Raw genomic sequence first — 14881 nt, forward strand, 5'->3', positions numbered from 1 at the left:
TAAAATTAGGTCACCCTAATTCATAAGTTGAAAGACACTTGCTAGGGGGCATGAAAAGTAGGGTCAGTCAAGTTCCATTCCCCTTCGGTGTAAGTATACATCTATAGTGACCTGAAATTCACCCTAGCACTCGCAGCTTACAGTGGAGCAGCATTCTTTTATTAAGTATCTTCAATTAAAATAGCTCCATATATGAATCAGGCGCAAATGAAGAGAAGTTTGAGATACAAGATTGTTTTTAAACAATTTTGTAATTTTGAAACGTTTAAAAATACTTTCCTTACACAGTTATATTAAAAGATAAATAACGTAAAGCTAATGTTACTTTTGCATACTCCTTTTCTGCCTTATTTGGAGAAATGTTTCTCTTCGTTTTAAACCTTCTTAATCATGCACATTTGCAAAGTTTTTCAGTGTTTATGATTAGTATTGATAATTCGTTGGTAGGGAACAGTCATGAATATATACATAAAATAGAACAACATGCTGCCAATATCATGGTTACAGTAGTAACGAAAGAAAGCTATATTTGCTCTTCACAGCTCGATGTAACTGAAAAGAATGTGGCTGGCCTGTTCTCAGCTTGATCTTGTTTATCCAATTTTGGATGGTTACTAGGTTCCCTCTTATTTGCGCTAAATGTTCCATTTAGTTTACTTTAGTCACAAATTATTGTTATTTACTGTGAAGTGCCTATAAATGGCTGTGGCATGCATGCTGTCCCATTCCACATTCTGAAATCAAAAAGACTTATCTATAACAAATGGATTGAAGCTTGCTGTGCTGAAGATTCACATGCTATGCACTCGTCTGATATTTTAAGGCATGCATTGAGTGGCTCGTGATCAATGCACAGGGACACAGACCCAGCCTTAGATTATGCCCATATGGTTTTCAATTGGAATGGGTATCTTGCGGTCCCCTTTCTGCTCCTCTCATACTCTGGGAAAGGATCACACATGATCTACAACAACTAGGTACACACTGATTGTTACAGGTGAACAACCTTACCTGTTAGAGACTCTATCTTGCCACAGATTCCTTATTTTAGAATAATCCCAAGGAGTCAGACTAGATCCGGAGGATTTTGAGCAGTACCCCTGCGAGTCGGTAGGTGGCATCGTTTGGCTCTGCATCGGCTGCCCCAGAAGTGATATGCGCAATACCTATCTAGTTGCCACCCCGCGTGCTGATGTCAGTTACTTTTGTGACTTTCCACAACAGTAGCAGAGCCATGATGAGAACTGACCACTGTCACTCGTGTGAAGTCCCAGAGAAGGGTTTCCCTTACAGTGCAATCTGTTTGCAGGGAGGCTGGGAGGGGTGGTATGGAATCCGCAGCTAAACAGAGTCTTAACCAGAAATGGCGTTACCAGGGGTAAGTAACTTGGTCACCTGATAAAGATTTCGAGCCAGAGATTCCTTAGCTTAGAATATGTACCCAAGCCATGCCTACCCAGAGGTCAATCAATCAATCAATCAGGTCACTTGTAAAGCGCACTACATACCCGTGAGGGCCTCAAGGCACTGGGGGAGGAGGGGGTGCTGCTACTGATCGAAGAGCCAGGTCTTGAGGAGTCTTCTGAAGGCCAGTAGGTCTTGGGTCTGCCGTAGGTTGGTGGGGAGGGTGTTCCAGGTCTTGGCGGCGAGGTGGGACAAAGATCTGCAGCCGCCGGTCGTTTTTCGGATGCGGGGGACTGTGGCGAGGCCGGTGGAGCAGAGCTGGCAGGTGGGAGTGTAGAAGCTGAGCCGTCTGTTGAGGTATGCTGGTCCGGTGTTGTGGAGTGCTTTGTGTGCGTGGATGAGGAGCTGGAAGGTTATCCTCTTGTTGACGGGGAGCCAGTGCAGGTCTCTCAGGTGGGGTGGTATGTGGCTGCGGCAGGGGATGTCGAGGATGAGACGTGCAGAGGCGTTCTGGATGCGTTGCAGCCGTCTCAGGAGCTTGACCGACGTTCCTGCGTAAAGGGCGTTAACGTAGTCCAGCCTGCTGGTGACGAGGGCCTGGGTGACTGTTCTTCCTGTTTCGGTGGGGATCCACTTGAAGATCCTGCGGAGCATTCGGAGGGTGTTGAAGCAGGATGGGAGACGGCGTTGACCTGCTTAGTCATGGAGCGGGTGGAGTCAAGGATGACCCCTAGGTTGCGTGCATGGTCGGTGGGTGTCGGGGCTGTTCCCAGTGTTGTTGGCCACCAGGAGTCGTCCCAGGCTGAAGGGGTGGAGCCGAGGATGAGTTCCTCTGTCTTGTCCGAGTTCAGCTTCAGTAGGCTGTTCCTCATCAATTCGGCGACAGCCTTCATTCCTTCGTGGAGGTTGGTTTTGGCGGTGTGAGGGTCTTTGGTGAGGGAGAGGATCAGCCGGGTATCGTCGGGGTAGGTGATGATGTTGAGGTCGTGCTGTCGGGCGACATGGGCGAGGGGTGCCATGTAGATGTTGAACAGCGTCGGGCTGAGGGCAGAGCCCTGGGGTACGCCGCGGATGATCTTGGTGGTATTGGAGCGGAAGGGGGGGGGAGGCGGACGCTTTGAGTTCTGCTGGAGAGGAAGGATGTGGTCCAGTCCAGGGCCTTCTCTTGGATCCCGGCGTTGTGTAGGCGCGAAGCCGGCTTACAGGTCCAGGCGGATGAGGGCCGCTGTCTCTCCGTTGTCTAGCAGGGTCCTGATGTAATCGGTGGCAGCGATGAGGGCAGTTTCGGTGCTGTGGTTGCTGCGGAAGTCGACTGGGAAGGGTCCAGGATGCTGTTCTCCTCGAGGTAGCGGGTCAGTTGTTTGTAGTCCATTTTCTCGGTGACCTTCGCCAGGAACGGGAGCAGGGAGATGGGTCGGAAGTTCTTGAGGTCCTTGGGGTCCGCCTTGGGTTTCTTGCGTAAGGCGTTGATCTCGGCGTGCTTCCAGCTTTCCGGGAAGGTTGCTGTCTCGAAGGAGATGTTGATTACTTTCTGGAAATGGGGTGCGATGGCTGTGCTGGCTTTGTTGAAGATGTGGTGAGGGCATGGGGCTAACGGTGATCCTGAGTGGATGGTGTTCATGATCTCTCTGGTGTCCTTGTTGTTGATGTTGGTCTAGGAGAGCAAACGGTTGGTGCGGGTGGTGGTCTCGGTGGTTGTCGGGGAGGTCGTGGTGTTGAAGCGGTCGTGGATGTTGGCGATCTTTCTGTGGAAGGTGGCCAGTGAGTCGCACAGGTCTTGCGAAGGTGGGATGTCGTTGGTGTTGGAGCTGGGGTTGGAGAGTTCCTTCACGATGTTGAAGAGCTCTTTGCTGTTGTGTGCGTTGTTATCTAGGCGGTCTTTGAATTAGGCCCTTTTTGCGGATCTGATTCTGATGAGGTGTTGATGTCTGCGTGTGGCGTTCTTGTGGGCGGCGTAGCTTTTCAGCATGTTCGTTTGGAGGCCTGGAGGTCTTCAGTGAACCAGGTGGCTTTCTTGCTGGTGTGGCTGTTGGAGGGTTCCTTGAGCGGGGCGAGGGTGTTGGCGCAATCGTCGATCCACTGTCTGAGGTTGCGGGCGGCGGTGTTGGGGTCAGTGGGTTGGCTCAGGGCGAGGGTGGTGGTTAGCTGGTCTTCGGTGACTTTGCTCCAGCAGCGCCGAGGCATCTGTTGGGTGCGGTGGTGCGTGGTGGGCTTCCTGAAGGTGAAGTGGATGCAGTGGTGGTCGGTCCAGTGGGGTTCGGTGGTGTGGTTGAAGGAGACGTGGGGGCTTGCGGAGAAGATGGGGTCAAGCGTGTGGCCGGCGGCGTGGGTGGGTGTTGTAATGAGCTGTCTGAGTCCGAGGTTGGCGAGGTTGTCAATCAGGGTGGTGGAGTTGGTGTTGTCGTTGTTCTCGAGGTGGAAGTTCAGGTCCCCGAGGAGGATGTAGTCCTTGGAGGCGTGGACGTGTGTGCTGACAAAGTCGGCGATGGAATCGCTGAACTGAGGTCGGGGTCCGGGAGGTCTGTAGATGAGGGTTCCTCTGAGGGTGGTGTTGGGATCATTGTGGATCTGAAAGTGCTTGTGTTCAGCAGTGCTGAGGGTGTCGTCGGTGTTGGTCGAGACTCTGAGTGTGTTCCTGTGGACGAAGGCGATTTCTCCTCCTACTCCGTTGGTACGGTCCCTGCGGGTTATCTTGTAGCCTTCCGGGATGGCAATGGCATTGTCGGGTGCTGAGGCGGGGATCAGCCAGGTCTCCGTCAGGAAGGCGACGTCTGGGGAGGTTGCGTCGAGAAGGTCCCAGAGTTCGACGGCATGTTTGCGGGCGGAGCGGGTGTTGAGGAGGATGCATCTGAGGTGGTTGGGTTCTTTGGTAGGTGGTTTGGTGGACCGAGTGTTGGTGAAGCTGCAGTTTCGGCAGGTGAAGGGTCCTTGGTTGCGCTTCGGGGTGGCCCGGTAGCAGGTGTGTTCTTGTCCGGAGTTGAGTGTGTGGAGGGTGCTGGCATCGTAGCGGAGTCGGGCGTTGTGGTGTTCACGGGGGCCAGAAGTTCTGGCGCTGGGCGCGGTATAGGCACGGACGGGAGCAGACTGGCTTGCCTTGGGCACGCCTTCGGCCGCGCAGCGGCCACCATAAGAAGGGGAGGTGGGAGGGAGGAGCAGCTGGGAGGGGGGGGGAACAACGTATGGGCGGGGGGCAGGGCCGCAGGAGACGCAGCGGCGAGAAAGCGGCAGAGAATAGCAAGCGGGACGAAAACGGACCCAGAAAGCAGATAAGCCAATACAAAATACAGTACAAAACTGTCACAGAGAGCAAATGGAGCCCAATACAAAATACAATACAAAACGGTCACAGAGAGCAAATGGAGCACAATACAAAATACAATACAAAACGGTCGCAGAGAGCAAATGGAGCGCAATACAAAATACAATCTACAGCAGAAAGCAAACCTACGGCCTGCCACTGGCCACCAGGGTCTCCGAATCCTATTTAAACCAGAAGGTTTTGTAGGATAGAAAGGGTGAAGTGCCCGTCACAACCGACCTGCCTGTCCAGACAGTAGTGGTAAACATGTGCAAAGATGGCCACGCTGTTGCTTGACAGATATCTAGGACAGGGACTTCGGGATAACACAGTGTGGAATGAGCACGCAAACCCCGAGGGGGTCGCTTCTTGGCCAATGCGTAGCAGATCTTGATGCAGAGCAATATCCATCTTAACATGGTCCATTTCTGCACAGCCTTCCCTTTCTTAGCTCCTATGTACCCCAAGGAGGGTTAATTTCCAACCTGGAACTGTTTTGTGCGATCAATGCAGAAAACTTATGCTCTTTTTGGGTCCAGATGGTGGAATCTCTCCTTCTCTTGGAGCAGTGAGGCAGAGCAAATAAGGTAGCCAGGGTGGTGTTCTGGCTTATATGGAAGGGACTTACAACCTTTGAAAGGAAAGAGGCACGTGTATATAGGACCAGCTCATTTGGATAGCAGGTGGTTTAGGCAGGGTTTGCCAAGAGTGCACACAATTCGCTGACCTTCCTGGTCGATGTCATGGCCATAGAAAGGTAGTTTTAAAGGTCAATAGCTTAAAATGGCAATTATGCAGAGGCTCAAAGGGTGAACACATCAAAGAAGGTGACAACAAGATTCAGATCCCACTTGGGCATAATGAATGGTCTGGGGGGGGAAACATGTACTGCAAGCCTTTAAGAAACCTGGCAACAACAGGTGACTTAAATAAAGAAAGGTGGCCAGACATGTATCAACTTGGTGGAGGGACACCTGGCTGCCAGAATAACATCACAGACTTCGGGAGAAACATCAAAAGCTGTCAATTATCACCACTCAATCGCCATGAATGAAGGTGGAGGGTGCACTCGTTTGGGTGCAGAACCCTCATTTGTTGATGCGACAGAAGATCTTCTCGAAGAGGCAGCTTGATTGGTGGACCAATAGACATGCTCAACCGCTCGGGATTCCAGACTCACCATGGCCAATCCGGAGCAATAAGAATGAATTGGGCCTGGTGGTTCTTGAGATTCTTTAGAACTCTGGGCAGGAGGGCTATAGGCGGAAAGGGGTTCAGGAGGCAGGACCTCCACATGAAAAGTGTCTCAGAGTCGCCTTGGAAACGCCAGCGCACAAAAGTACAGACATTGCGCGTTCTTGGCAGTGGCAAACGGATCTAACCAAGGCTCTCCCCACAGCTGAAAGAGGTCTTGTACCACCTCCAGAAGGAGACACCATTCGTGATCCATTAACGCCTGCACCAGCCTTTCCTTGATCGAAGGAAGAAAGGCTTTCAATGACAAGCCAATTGCCTGAAGCTCCAACAGGTTCATGTGGAGTGGAGACTCAGCCGTAGACGAGAGTCCTTTGATCCCCACCTCTCCCAGATGGCTGCGCCATCCCAGAAGTGGCGCATATGTCACCATAGTCAGCTCTGGTTTGAGGAAGAAAAAGGGGTCTGCCACTAACCCAATTGTGGTTCATCAGCCCCCAGGGCAGATCTTTCACAGTTCCCTCTAAGATCTGGACCCATGTCGGAGAGATTCCTCTGATGCTGCGCCCACTGGAACTTCAGGTCCCACTGCAGAGTATCCTAGCCTGAATATCCTGAATTTGCCACTTGGGAGGATAGGTCCAAAACTGAACTGTGTACAGAACTGCATTGATGAAAGGGAGCATTTGAGAGTGACTCAGTTGTGACTTCAGGGCGTCGATAGTGAAACCCAGCGAGTGCAGAAGGTTTGCCGTAGTCTGGAGATGGAAGACGAGTGCCTGGGATAAGCCACATTCAGAAGCCAATCATCGAGGTAGGGAAAGACTGGAACCCTTGACCACTGCAGGTGAGCTGCAACCACCGCTATTACTTTCGTGAACAACTGAGGGGTGCTGGTAGGGCCGAAGGGGAGCACAGTAAACCGAAAGTGCTTGTGGCCCACCGTGACCCGCAGGTAACATTTATGGGCAGGCAGGACGGGTTTGTAGAAATATGCATCCTGTAAGTCTAACACTACCATCCAGTCTCCCAGGTCCAGGGCAAAGAGAACTTACCAAGCGTGAGCATCTTGAATTTCTTCTTTTTAGGAAAGAGATTGAAAAAGCACAGGTCTAGAATAGGACAAAGGCCTCTGTCCTTCTTGGACACCAGAAAGTAGCAGGAATAGCAACCATGACCTACTTCTGATGCTGGCTCCCTCTCCATGGCCCCAGTGGCGGAGAAAGCCAGAGAAAGGAGAGATGGTCCTTGGTCAGCCATCATGAGTGGGTAGCATGGGTGGAGGGGTAGTCGGAAAGGGCAGGGAGTAGTCCTTTGGACGATTTGCAAAACTCAATGGTCCGATGTTGCTGACTACGCGGCTCGGCCATACCACAATTGCTGCTGCTCCATGGTAACGGACACAGTACTTTAGCTGCTATTGAAATATTGTTTTTAAAAATTTTAATTCCTTCTTACCTGCATTGCGTATTTTGCACACTCCCTTTACCTATTCCCTGGTGTTAGTTCAGCCCCAGGCACCCCGGTCCGTCACGGCAAGTGCCGGTTGAACGGAGGGTGCAGAGGAGGCGAGAGCGGACACACTTCCGGGCTGGGGGCATTTCCGGCGCTGAGCGGTCTAGTTGCTCAGCGCCCCTCACCTTAAAGCTCTGGTGTAAGCGAGCGCGAGTCAGATGACAGACTACGCGGCTCGGCCATACCACAATTGCTGCTGCTCCATGGTAACGGACACAGTACTTTAGCTGCTATTGAAATATCGTTTTTAAACATTTTAATTCCTTCTTACCTGCATTGCGTATTTTGCACACTCCCTCTACCTATTCCCTGGTGTTAGTTCAGCCCCAGGCACCCCGGTCCGTCACGGCAAGTGCCGGTTGAACGGAGGGTGCAGAGGAGGCGAGAGCGGACACACTTCCGGGCTGGGGGCATTTCCGGCGCTGAGCGGTCCAGTTGCTCAACGCCCCATTACCTATATAGCCCATGGCTTTCCGAACGCGCAGTGGACGCGCGCAGCGGGCGCGCCGAAGGCGCGCCAAATGCAAGCCCGTTTGCGCCTCGACCGGGCCCAGGGCCACCCCCTATACTCAAACTTTGTCAGGCCTTGAGAGCATAAGCTACACAAGCCGGGAATTGCTCTCGCTCAGGCCCAAACCCTGCTGCCGCACATTAATCTTAATGAAAGAAGCCAAGCAATGCCCACGATGCCAACTCACCTTTGAATTTTCTCACATTAGAAGGCTAACTCCTCTCCAGAAGGGTCCCATCAAACCAACTTGTCAAACCGTTAAGGCTGGATTAATTAACGTACGTTCCTTAGTCAAGCACAACACAGAAACGGCTAATCTAATAGAAACCCAAAAATTAGACATGATCTTCATTACTGAGACCTGGGCTGATGACGCCTCAGACATAGACTTATCACTAGCTATCCCAGAGGGATACTCTATCGCTAGGTCGGACAGGAATGGAAAAAGGGGTGGAGGCCTGGCCATTATCTCTAGAAACGAACTAAGGGCTCAGACCAGGGTAGCAACCCAGACTGCGAAACCCTCTTCTTTCAGATTAACATCACAAAAAACTACACATTTAAGGGCCTTTTGATTTATAGGCCACCTAGGGCAAGAACACCACTGATACAACTGCTTAGCCCATTTCTGGAATCCAGTGTGAAAGGCCCTGACTTTTCCGTTCTGGGAGATTTCAACCTACATCTTGAAAAAAGCTCTGATACAATGACAGCTACACTGTGCGATGCGTTGGCCAACTTAGCTATGGTCCAGATCGTTAATCAGAGCACCCACACAGCTGGGCATACTCTTGATGGGATTTTTACCTCTAATCCCGACATTAAACTCCTAGACATCCTACCGGTTCCCTGGTCGGACCATAAGGCCATAATTTTCACTATCAATACAAGAGATACCCGAAATACAGTTGCCATTTCTCCCAGTAGTGTATCTTATTTCGACTGGGCCAAACTAGACTCCATTAAACTAAATGAGCAGCTCACTCTTACCATCCCTGAATTAGTACCTGACAGTAACATGCCACACATCAAATCTCAAGCTGGATAAAGGTAGCCATTAATGAACTAGTCCCTTTAAAAAAAGGTTACTTCTAGGAGAAAAACCGCTTCTCAACCTTGGTTCTCGGACGCCCTAAAATCACAAAAGCAGTTTTGCAGAAGGGCGGAGAGAAGATGGAGGACCAATTATGATCCTCTGCTGAAAGGCGAATACAAAACCTCCTTGGCCTCTTACAAAAAACTAATATTAGAAGAAAAAAGCAAATACTTTGTTCGAAAAATTAACGAGGCAAAGAATTCCAGTAAAGAACTCTTTGCTACTGTTAAAAAACTGACAAAAATTGATAGCGACAAACAGGTGGCAATAAGTTCTGAATTTAGTAATACGCTGGGCAATTTTTCGTAGATAAAGTGACCACAGTCTACGAATCCTTCAAACTGTCCGATAAGGTCTCCTCCACACAGCTACACACAATTTCCAAAGACGTTCCACAACCACTAGAGCATAGCACCTGCTTCCGTTTTATACCACCATCAGTGGAACAAATTCTCCAAACAGTCAAGATAACTACGTCCGGGAGCCTAACGGACCCTTGCCCTCCCAAGGTTATGCATCTTTGTCCTGAGCTTGTGAGTGAACAACTAGGCATTCTATTCTCTCACATAATAAATTCCTGCCACTTCCCTGATTTATGGAAAATCACCTCTGTAATGCCACTCTTGAAAAAACCAAATCTGGATCCACAGATTCCAGTGAACTACAGACCTATTGCAAGAATTCCTTTCGCCGCAAAGGTTCTTGAGAAATTACTGAATAAGCAACTGTCCATGTTCCTCTCTGACACCCCTGCCCTAGACCACTCGCAATTTGGCTTCCGAGAGGGTCATGGGACTGAAACAGCATTAATCACGGCAGTTGAGGAACTTAGGAACATCTTAGACGCCGGAGGGAAGGCCGCCTTGATTCTATTAGATCTCTCGGCGGCCTTCGACACGGTCAACCATGACACTCTTCTTACCCGTCTAGCCAAAGCCGGAGTGCACTCGTCAGCTCGATCACTGCTTGCCTCCTATTTGCCTAACAGAACGTTTACAGTAGAGCTGGGAGAAGTAAAATCACAACCTTTCAGCTCTCCATGTGGTGTACCTCAGGGGTCATCTCTGAGCCCCACTCTTTTTAATTTGTACGTTGAGCCCCTAGCTGCAATCATTAGAAATTGTGGATTCTGCCAGTCTCCTACGCTGACGACACCCAAATAGTGGTGTCAATTAAAGATAATGTCAGGGAAACGGCAGAAAAATTTCAAAATTGCATGACACAAGTTAATCAATGGATGCAGAGTAACTGTTTAAAGTTAAACGGAGATAAAAGTGAAGTTATGTTGCTAGGTACTGACATGGAAACCTGGTCCCCGGAGTGGTGGCCGCATAACCTAGGCCATTGCCCACGGCCAGTAAACAAACTGAAAAATCTTGGCATTATACTGGACAACAAACTGACTTTTGACGCCCAGTCCAACAAACTTGCATCTACCATGTGGTACATTTTGAAAGTAATAAGGAAGCTCCTGCCTTTTATCCCCTTAGATTCCCGTAAAACAGTGGTAACAGCTCTGGCCTTATCAAGGCTTGACTACGGGAATGCTCTGTTTGCTGGGATTCAGGCTCAACACCTAGCAAAACTACAACGCCTGCAAAATGCAGGAGCAAGATTGATCCTTGACATTCCCAGGTCTGAGCCGATCACATACAAACTGAGATCCTTACACTGGCTACCAATAGATAAAAGAATAAAGTTTAAATCCGTTTGCTTGGCCTATATGGCCTTGCATGGGAATGGATCTCAGTTTTTGAAAAATCACCTACGACTGTATGAGCCTTCCAGGACTCTCCGTTCTAGCCAAGCAAAACTGATCCAGATTACAAGATACAAGCAGGTCAGGTGGGAGGGGGGGAGGGGGGGGAGAAGCTTTCTGCTACATGCAGCAAGGGCCTGGAATCTCCTCCCTATCACAATCAAAAACAGTCCCTCCATCCTGACATTCAGGAAAGAGGTAAAAACCTGGCTGTTCTCCTCCATGTAGACTAAGCCGTGACATTTCTCCGGTAGTTTTTGTCTCTGTATAGCGCCAAGATGCCCATGGGCACACGTGCGCTCTATACATTTTTTATCAAATCAAATCACAGCCAGTGGTGCAGGTGATGGCATATCCTGCCCCCACTGGATGCCCATGATGGACCGAGAGCAAACTAAAGGGATTTGGAGGCTGCCCGGGGTTGGCTGGCTACCTGTCCCACATGGCCACTGGGACCCGCATCCTCAGCCACAAATAGGCTGGAAAGCCTGTTGGCCAGGGGGGCTCGGAGGATATGAACACGGTCGGAAACCCCTTTCATGTCCATGAAAGGGGCAGAAGGCAGACTTGGGAGGAAAAGTGGCCATAGTGGCCATAGACATGCCCAATGACCCTGGCTGTAGCTCTGCAGTCCTCAAAGTACTAGGTCCACCTTCTCTCCAAAAGAGAACCATCAAAGGGCTTTGACATCTCCTGGACAAACCATGAATCTGAGCCAGGTGTGCTGTAGCAAGAGCGCAAGCGATGAAATTGCTCTACCCAGCAAGTTGGTCGTGTCCAATCCACATCATATGGTAAACTTTGATGCATCTCACTCATCACAACATCACAAAATAAAATGAAGGCCAGGGTGTTAAAACCTTTCAAACACTCACCCCAGTCACGAATCTGGGTTTAATCCATCATTATTTTGATTGCCACGTCACCCCAGTTTGGACCCAGCCTTATGCAAATCAGTCTTGACCTTGCTACTCTTGGGAACAGCCCAGCCTGAACTGCCAAGCCAGGTCCTCCCTGGACCGGAAACAACCATCCTGGGACCAGTTTCAGGGTATCCCCCCTCATCAGTCAGGCTAGCTTGAATCCAGTGGTGCAGCGAGCAAGGGACCAATATTTGGGAATACCCTTCCCACTTAGGGCTGGAGGTGAATGTTTGATTGGTTCAGCATTCTGCCCATCTTCTGTTCTCTATGCATTTGTCACCCTAAATGGGTTCTGTGCTCGCTATGACAACAGATTCAAGCTAGCCTGGCTGATGATGGGCGATACCCGGAAACCCAAAACCGGTCCCGGGATGTTTGTTTCTGGTCCAGGGAGGACCTGGCCTGGCAGTTCAGGCCGGACTGTTCCCATGGGGAGCAGGGTTATGACTGATTTGCATATGGCTGGGTCTAAACTGGAATGGCGTGTAAAAATTGATGGATTTCACCCAGAATCTGTGACTGGGGGTGTATTTTTTCAGCATTCTCTCCATCATATGTTCTTTTTGCATCTCTTCCATCAGCGATAGCTTGGGAGAGTGTGGCTCGGGCCTCCCCTGTGACCATAGGCAGCACTTGCACAACCGAATCCCAGATTGTATGGGAATATTTTCCAAAAAGGAATTCGGTGTTCATTGACAACAGTGCAAGGCTGGTGGAAGAGAACATTCCCTTGCCAAAGATATCCAGCCTCTTGGATTCCTTATTTGGTGGAGTGGTAGGAAACGAGCCGGGGCTTATTCTAGATGTGAAGGCTTGGACCACAAATCTCTCCGGTGTGGGGTGCTTGATAAGGAAACTGGGGATCCCAGGAGCAGAGGGATGGAGGCGGGCAACTGTCCTATGCACAGGAGCCCTTGTGCAGCGCTTGAACGTGGCCCTGAGTAGGACATTGGTAAGGACTTCATTAAAGGGAAGTAAAGGTTCAGAAGGTGCGACTCCCAGCTGAATCACCTCTGTCAAGATGTTCGTCTTGACGTCTACTGTCGGTGGCTGAAGGTCCATGACCCAGCTGCCCTATGCACCACCATAGTGAAAGAGGCTTTCTCCTCCATAGCCACGGTAGGAGAATATACCAACCCTATGTCAGTTGAGGTGTCCAACAGACTAGCCTCCACCCGTTCCTCATTCCAGTTATTCACATTCTCATCCAGGGTATGCTGGTATCAATAAGGATCCTCAGACCCCTCTGATTCATCTTTCTCAATCCAGACCTTGCAAAAGGCAGTGGCTGCGATCCAGAAAGCATGGTTTCGGTTGGCAGTGGTACCGGTGTCAGGCGACACACCATTCGGCTCTGTGTCGGAGTTGGGAATGACGATGGTGATGATGGCTCTACAGTGGGGTGCTGGTGGTGTCGAGGGCATCGCACTGAAGCAGGACCTGAGGAAAGTCTCAGTGTCGCCGGCAGCTGTGCTCTGGATCCAACATGGGATCCATGGGGCCCAACTGGCACCAAGGGCGAAGCTGCCAGCAAAGATCCAGAGAGGGGCCTCCAAATATAAGGTGGATGGTCTCATTAAATTCCTTAAGCTGAGCAGGGATTGCTCCAGCTCTGGGAAAGTCAGGGAGGCACAGAGTGTCCCTGACTCAGGCACAGCTGAGGTGCAAGGCCTGTAGTGCCGACAATGCAGCGCCTCGTCAGAAGACTTCGATGGGTGTGACGCTGTTGGGAGACCTGTTCGACTTCTTCGATTTCTTATGCTTGTAGCACTTACCTGACATCCCGATTAACTTGAGTGTGACGATCACTGGGTGCAGCTCTGCAAAAGGTCCTGGGACCCTCCATGCAACCAGGGTTCTTGAGCGTCGCAAGGTTGAGCGGCAAGGAGTTTCAGGGATCACTCCCTCAGCGCCTTTGGATGCATGGTGCAGCTGTTCTCGCAGGTCTTGGAGTCCTGGTCGCTTTCCAAGCACCATAAACAACCCAAGTGTGGCTATGTCACGGACATCTGCCTGTGACAGGCAACTTAGGGGACATCCTGTCAGACTAGGAGAGAAAATCTGTAAAAAAAAAAAAAGTGTTGACAAAAAGTAGAGAAAAAAGCCGGTGAAAAAATAACGGAGTTTAGCTCCCACATGATCAGTGCTATCTGCAGTGGAAAGAAAAGAAAGGACGTCAGCCCGTCGGGTGGCATCTGAATAGGTACCACGCATGTCACTTTCAGCGCGGGAGACACAGACATGTAGCAGAACGAAACCACCTGCCGGTGTGCACGGGTACTGCTAAAAAACATCCCGATCTAGTCTGATGCCTAGTATTATTCTAAGGTAAAGAATCTGCGGCTAGAAGTCTCTATCAGATAAATAACATTTTCTGTTTGTAGCATGTATGTTGTAGATTCACATGCTGTGCAGAAATTGTCAAGGACTAGCCCCTCTTTCTAATAATGCCCTCGCTGGTAGAAATTAGCAGAAGAGAAAGTAAATGATGTTTTCAAAATAATGTGTCAAGTTCTGGACAGTTGAACAGTCTGCTGATTGCCTAAAGGAAGGGTGATTCCTCCTAGTTGAAACATTGCCATCCTGCAAAGAATACTGTACAAGGTGTCAAGTGTTTCCTTAAGAGTGACCCAAATTGGAGTATAAATCATAAGGGGACAAAACGCCCTGGAAAACTTAAGTCTTGATTGAATGATGAGAATGGCAAGCACTAATCTCCTTCTGAAGGAACAAATAGGAACAAAAAGCCTGACCAACATCCAGATAAATATCTAAATGTTTAATATAAACTCCCAGAAACAAGAATACAAATTGAATGCAATGAAAAATAGGGAACAAATAGGCTGTGAAGCACCTTTCGTTCAGGTAAAGTCATACTGTTTTGTGTCCATAGTACATGCTTCCATAAAAGCAAAAACACAGAATCACTCATTGTGAGCCTTCTCATTCCAAATCTTCTACCCAACTGCACCATTTTCAAAATTCTTCCCTTCATCTGGCCACTGAGACCAGTTTTTTCGATAACACAGCCGATGCTGCCAGAAGGTAGCCTTCTGGAGGCGTGCTGTTCCTGAAGTTCAAGGACTGGACACTGAAAGGGTCTTGGTTATGATGATTTTTTTAAAGGTTTCTATAAAGGCTCTAGCAACTGAGATTTTAAACAATGGGAATACTTTGAAAG

The 14881-nt window shown here is 49.7% G+C and overlaps 1 protein-coding gene across 2 annotated transcripts in view; it reads right to left on the bottom strand.

Moving 5' to 3' along the window:
• NBEAL1 (neurobeachin like 1) overlaps positions 1 to 14881 on the bottom strand; it is a 978461-nt gene that overhangs the window by 110536 nt on the left and 853044 nt on the right. The gene's annotated exons all lie outside the window — the stretch shown is intronic.

This window comes from Triturus cristatus, chromosome 3_2 (genome assembly GCF_964204655.1).
Source record: "Triturus cristatus chromosome 3_2, aTriCri1.1, whole genome shotgun sequence".
In the NCBI taxonomy this organism is placed as follows: Eukaryota; Metazoa; Chordata; class Amphibia; order Caudata; family Salamandridae; genus Triturus; species Triturus cristatus.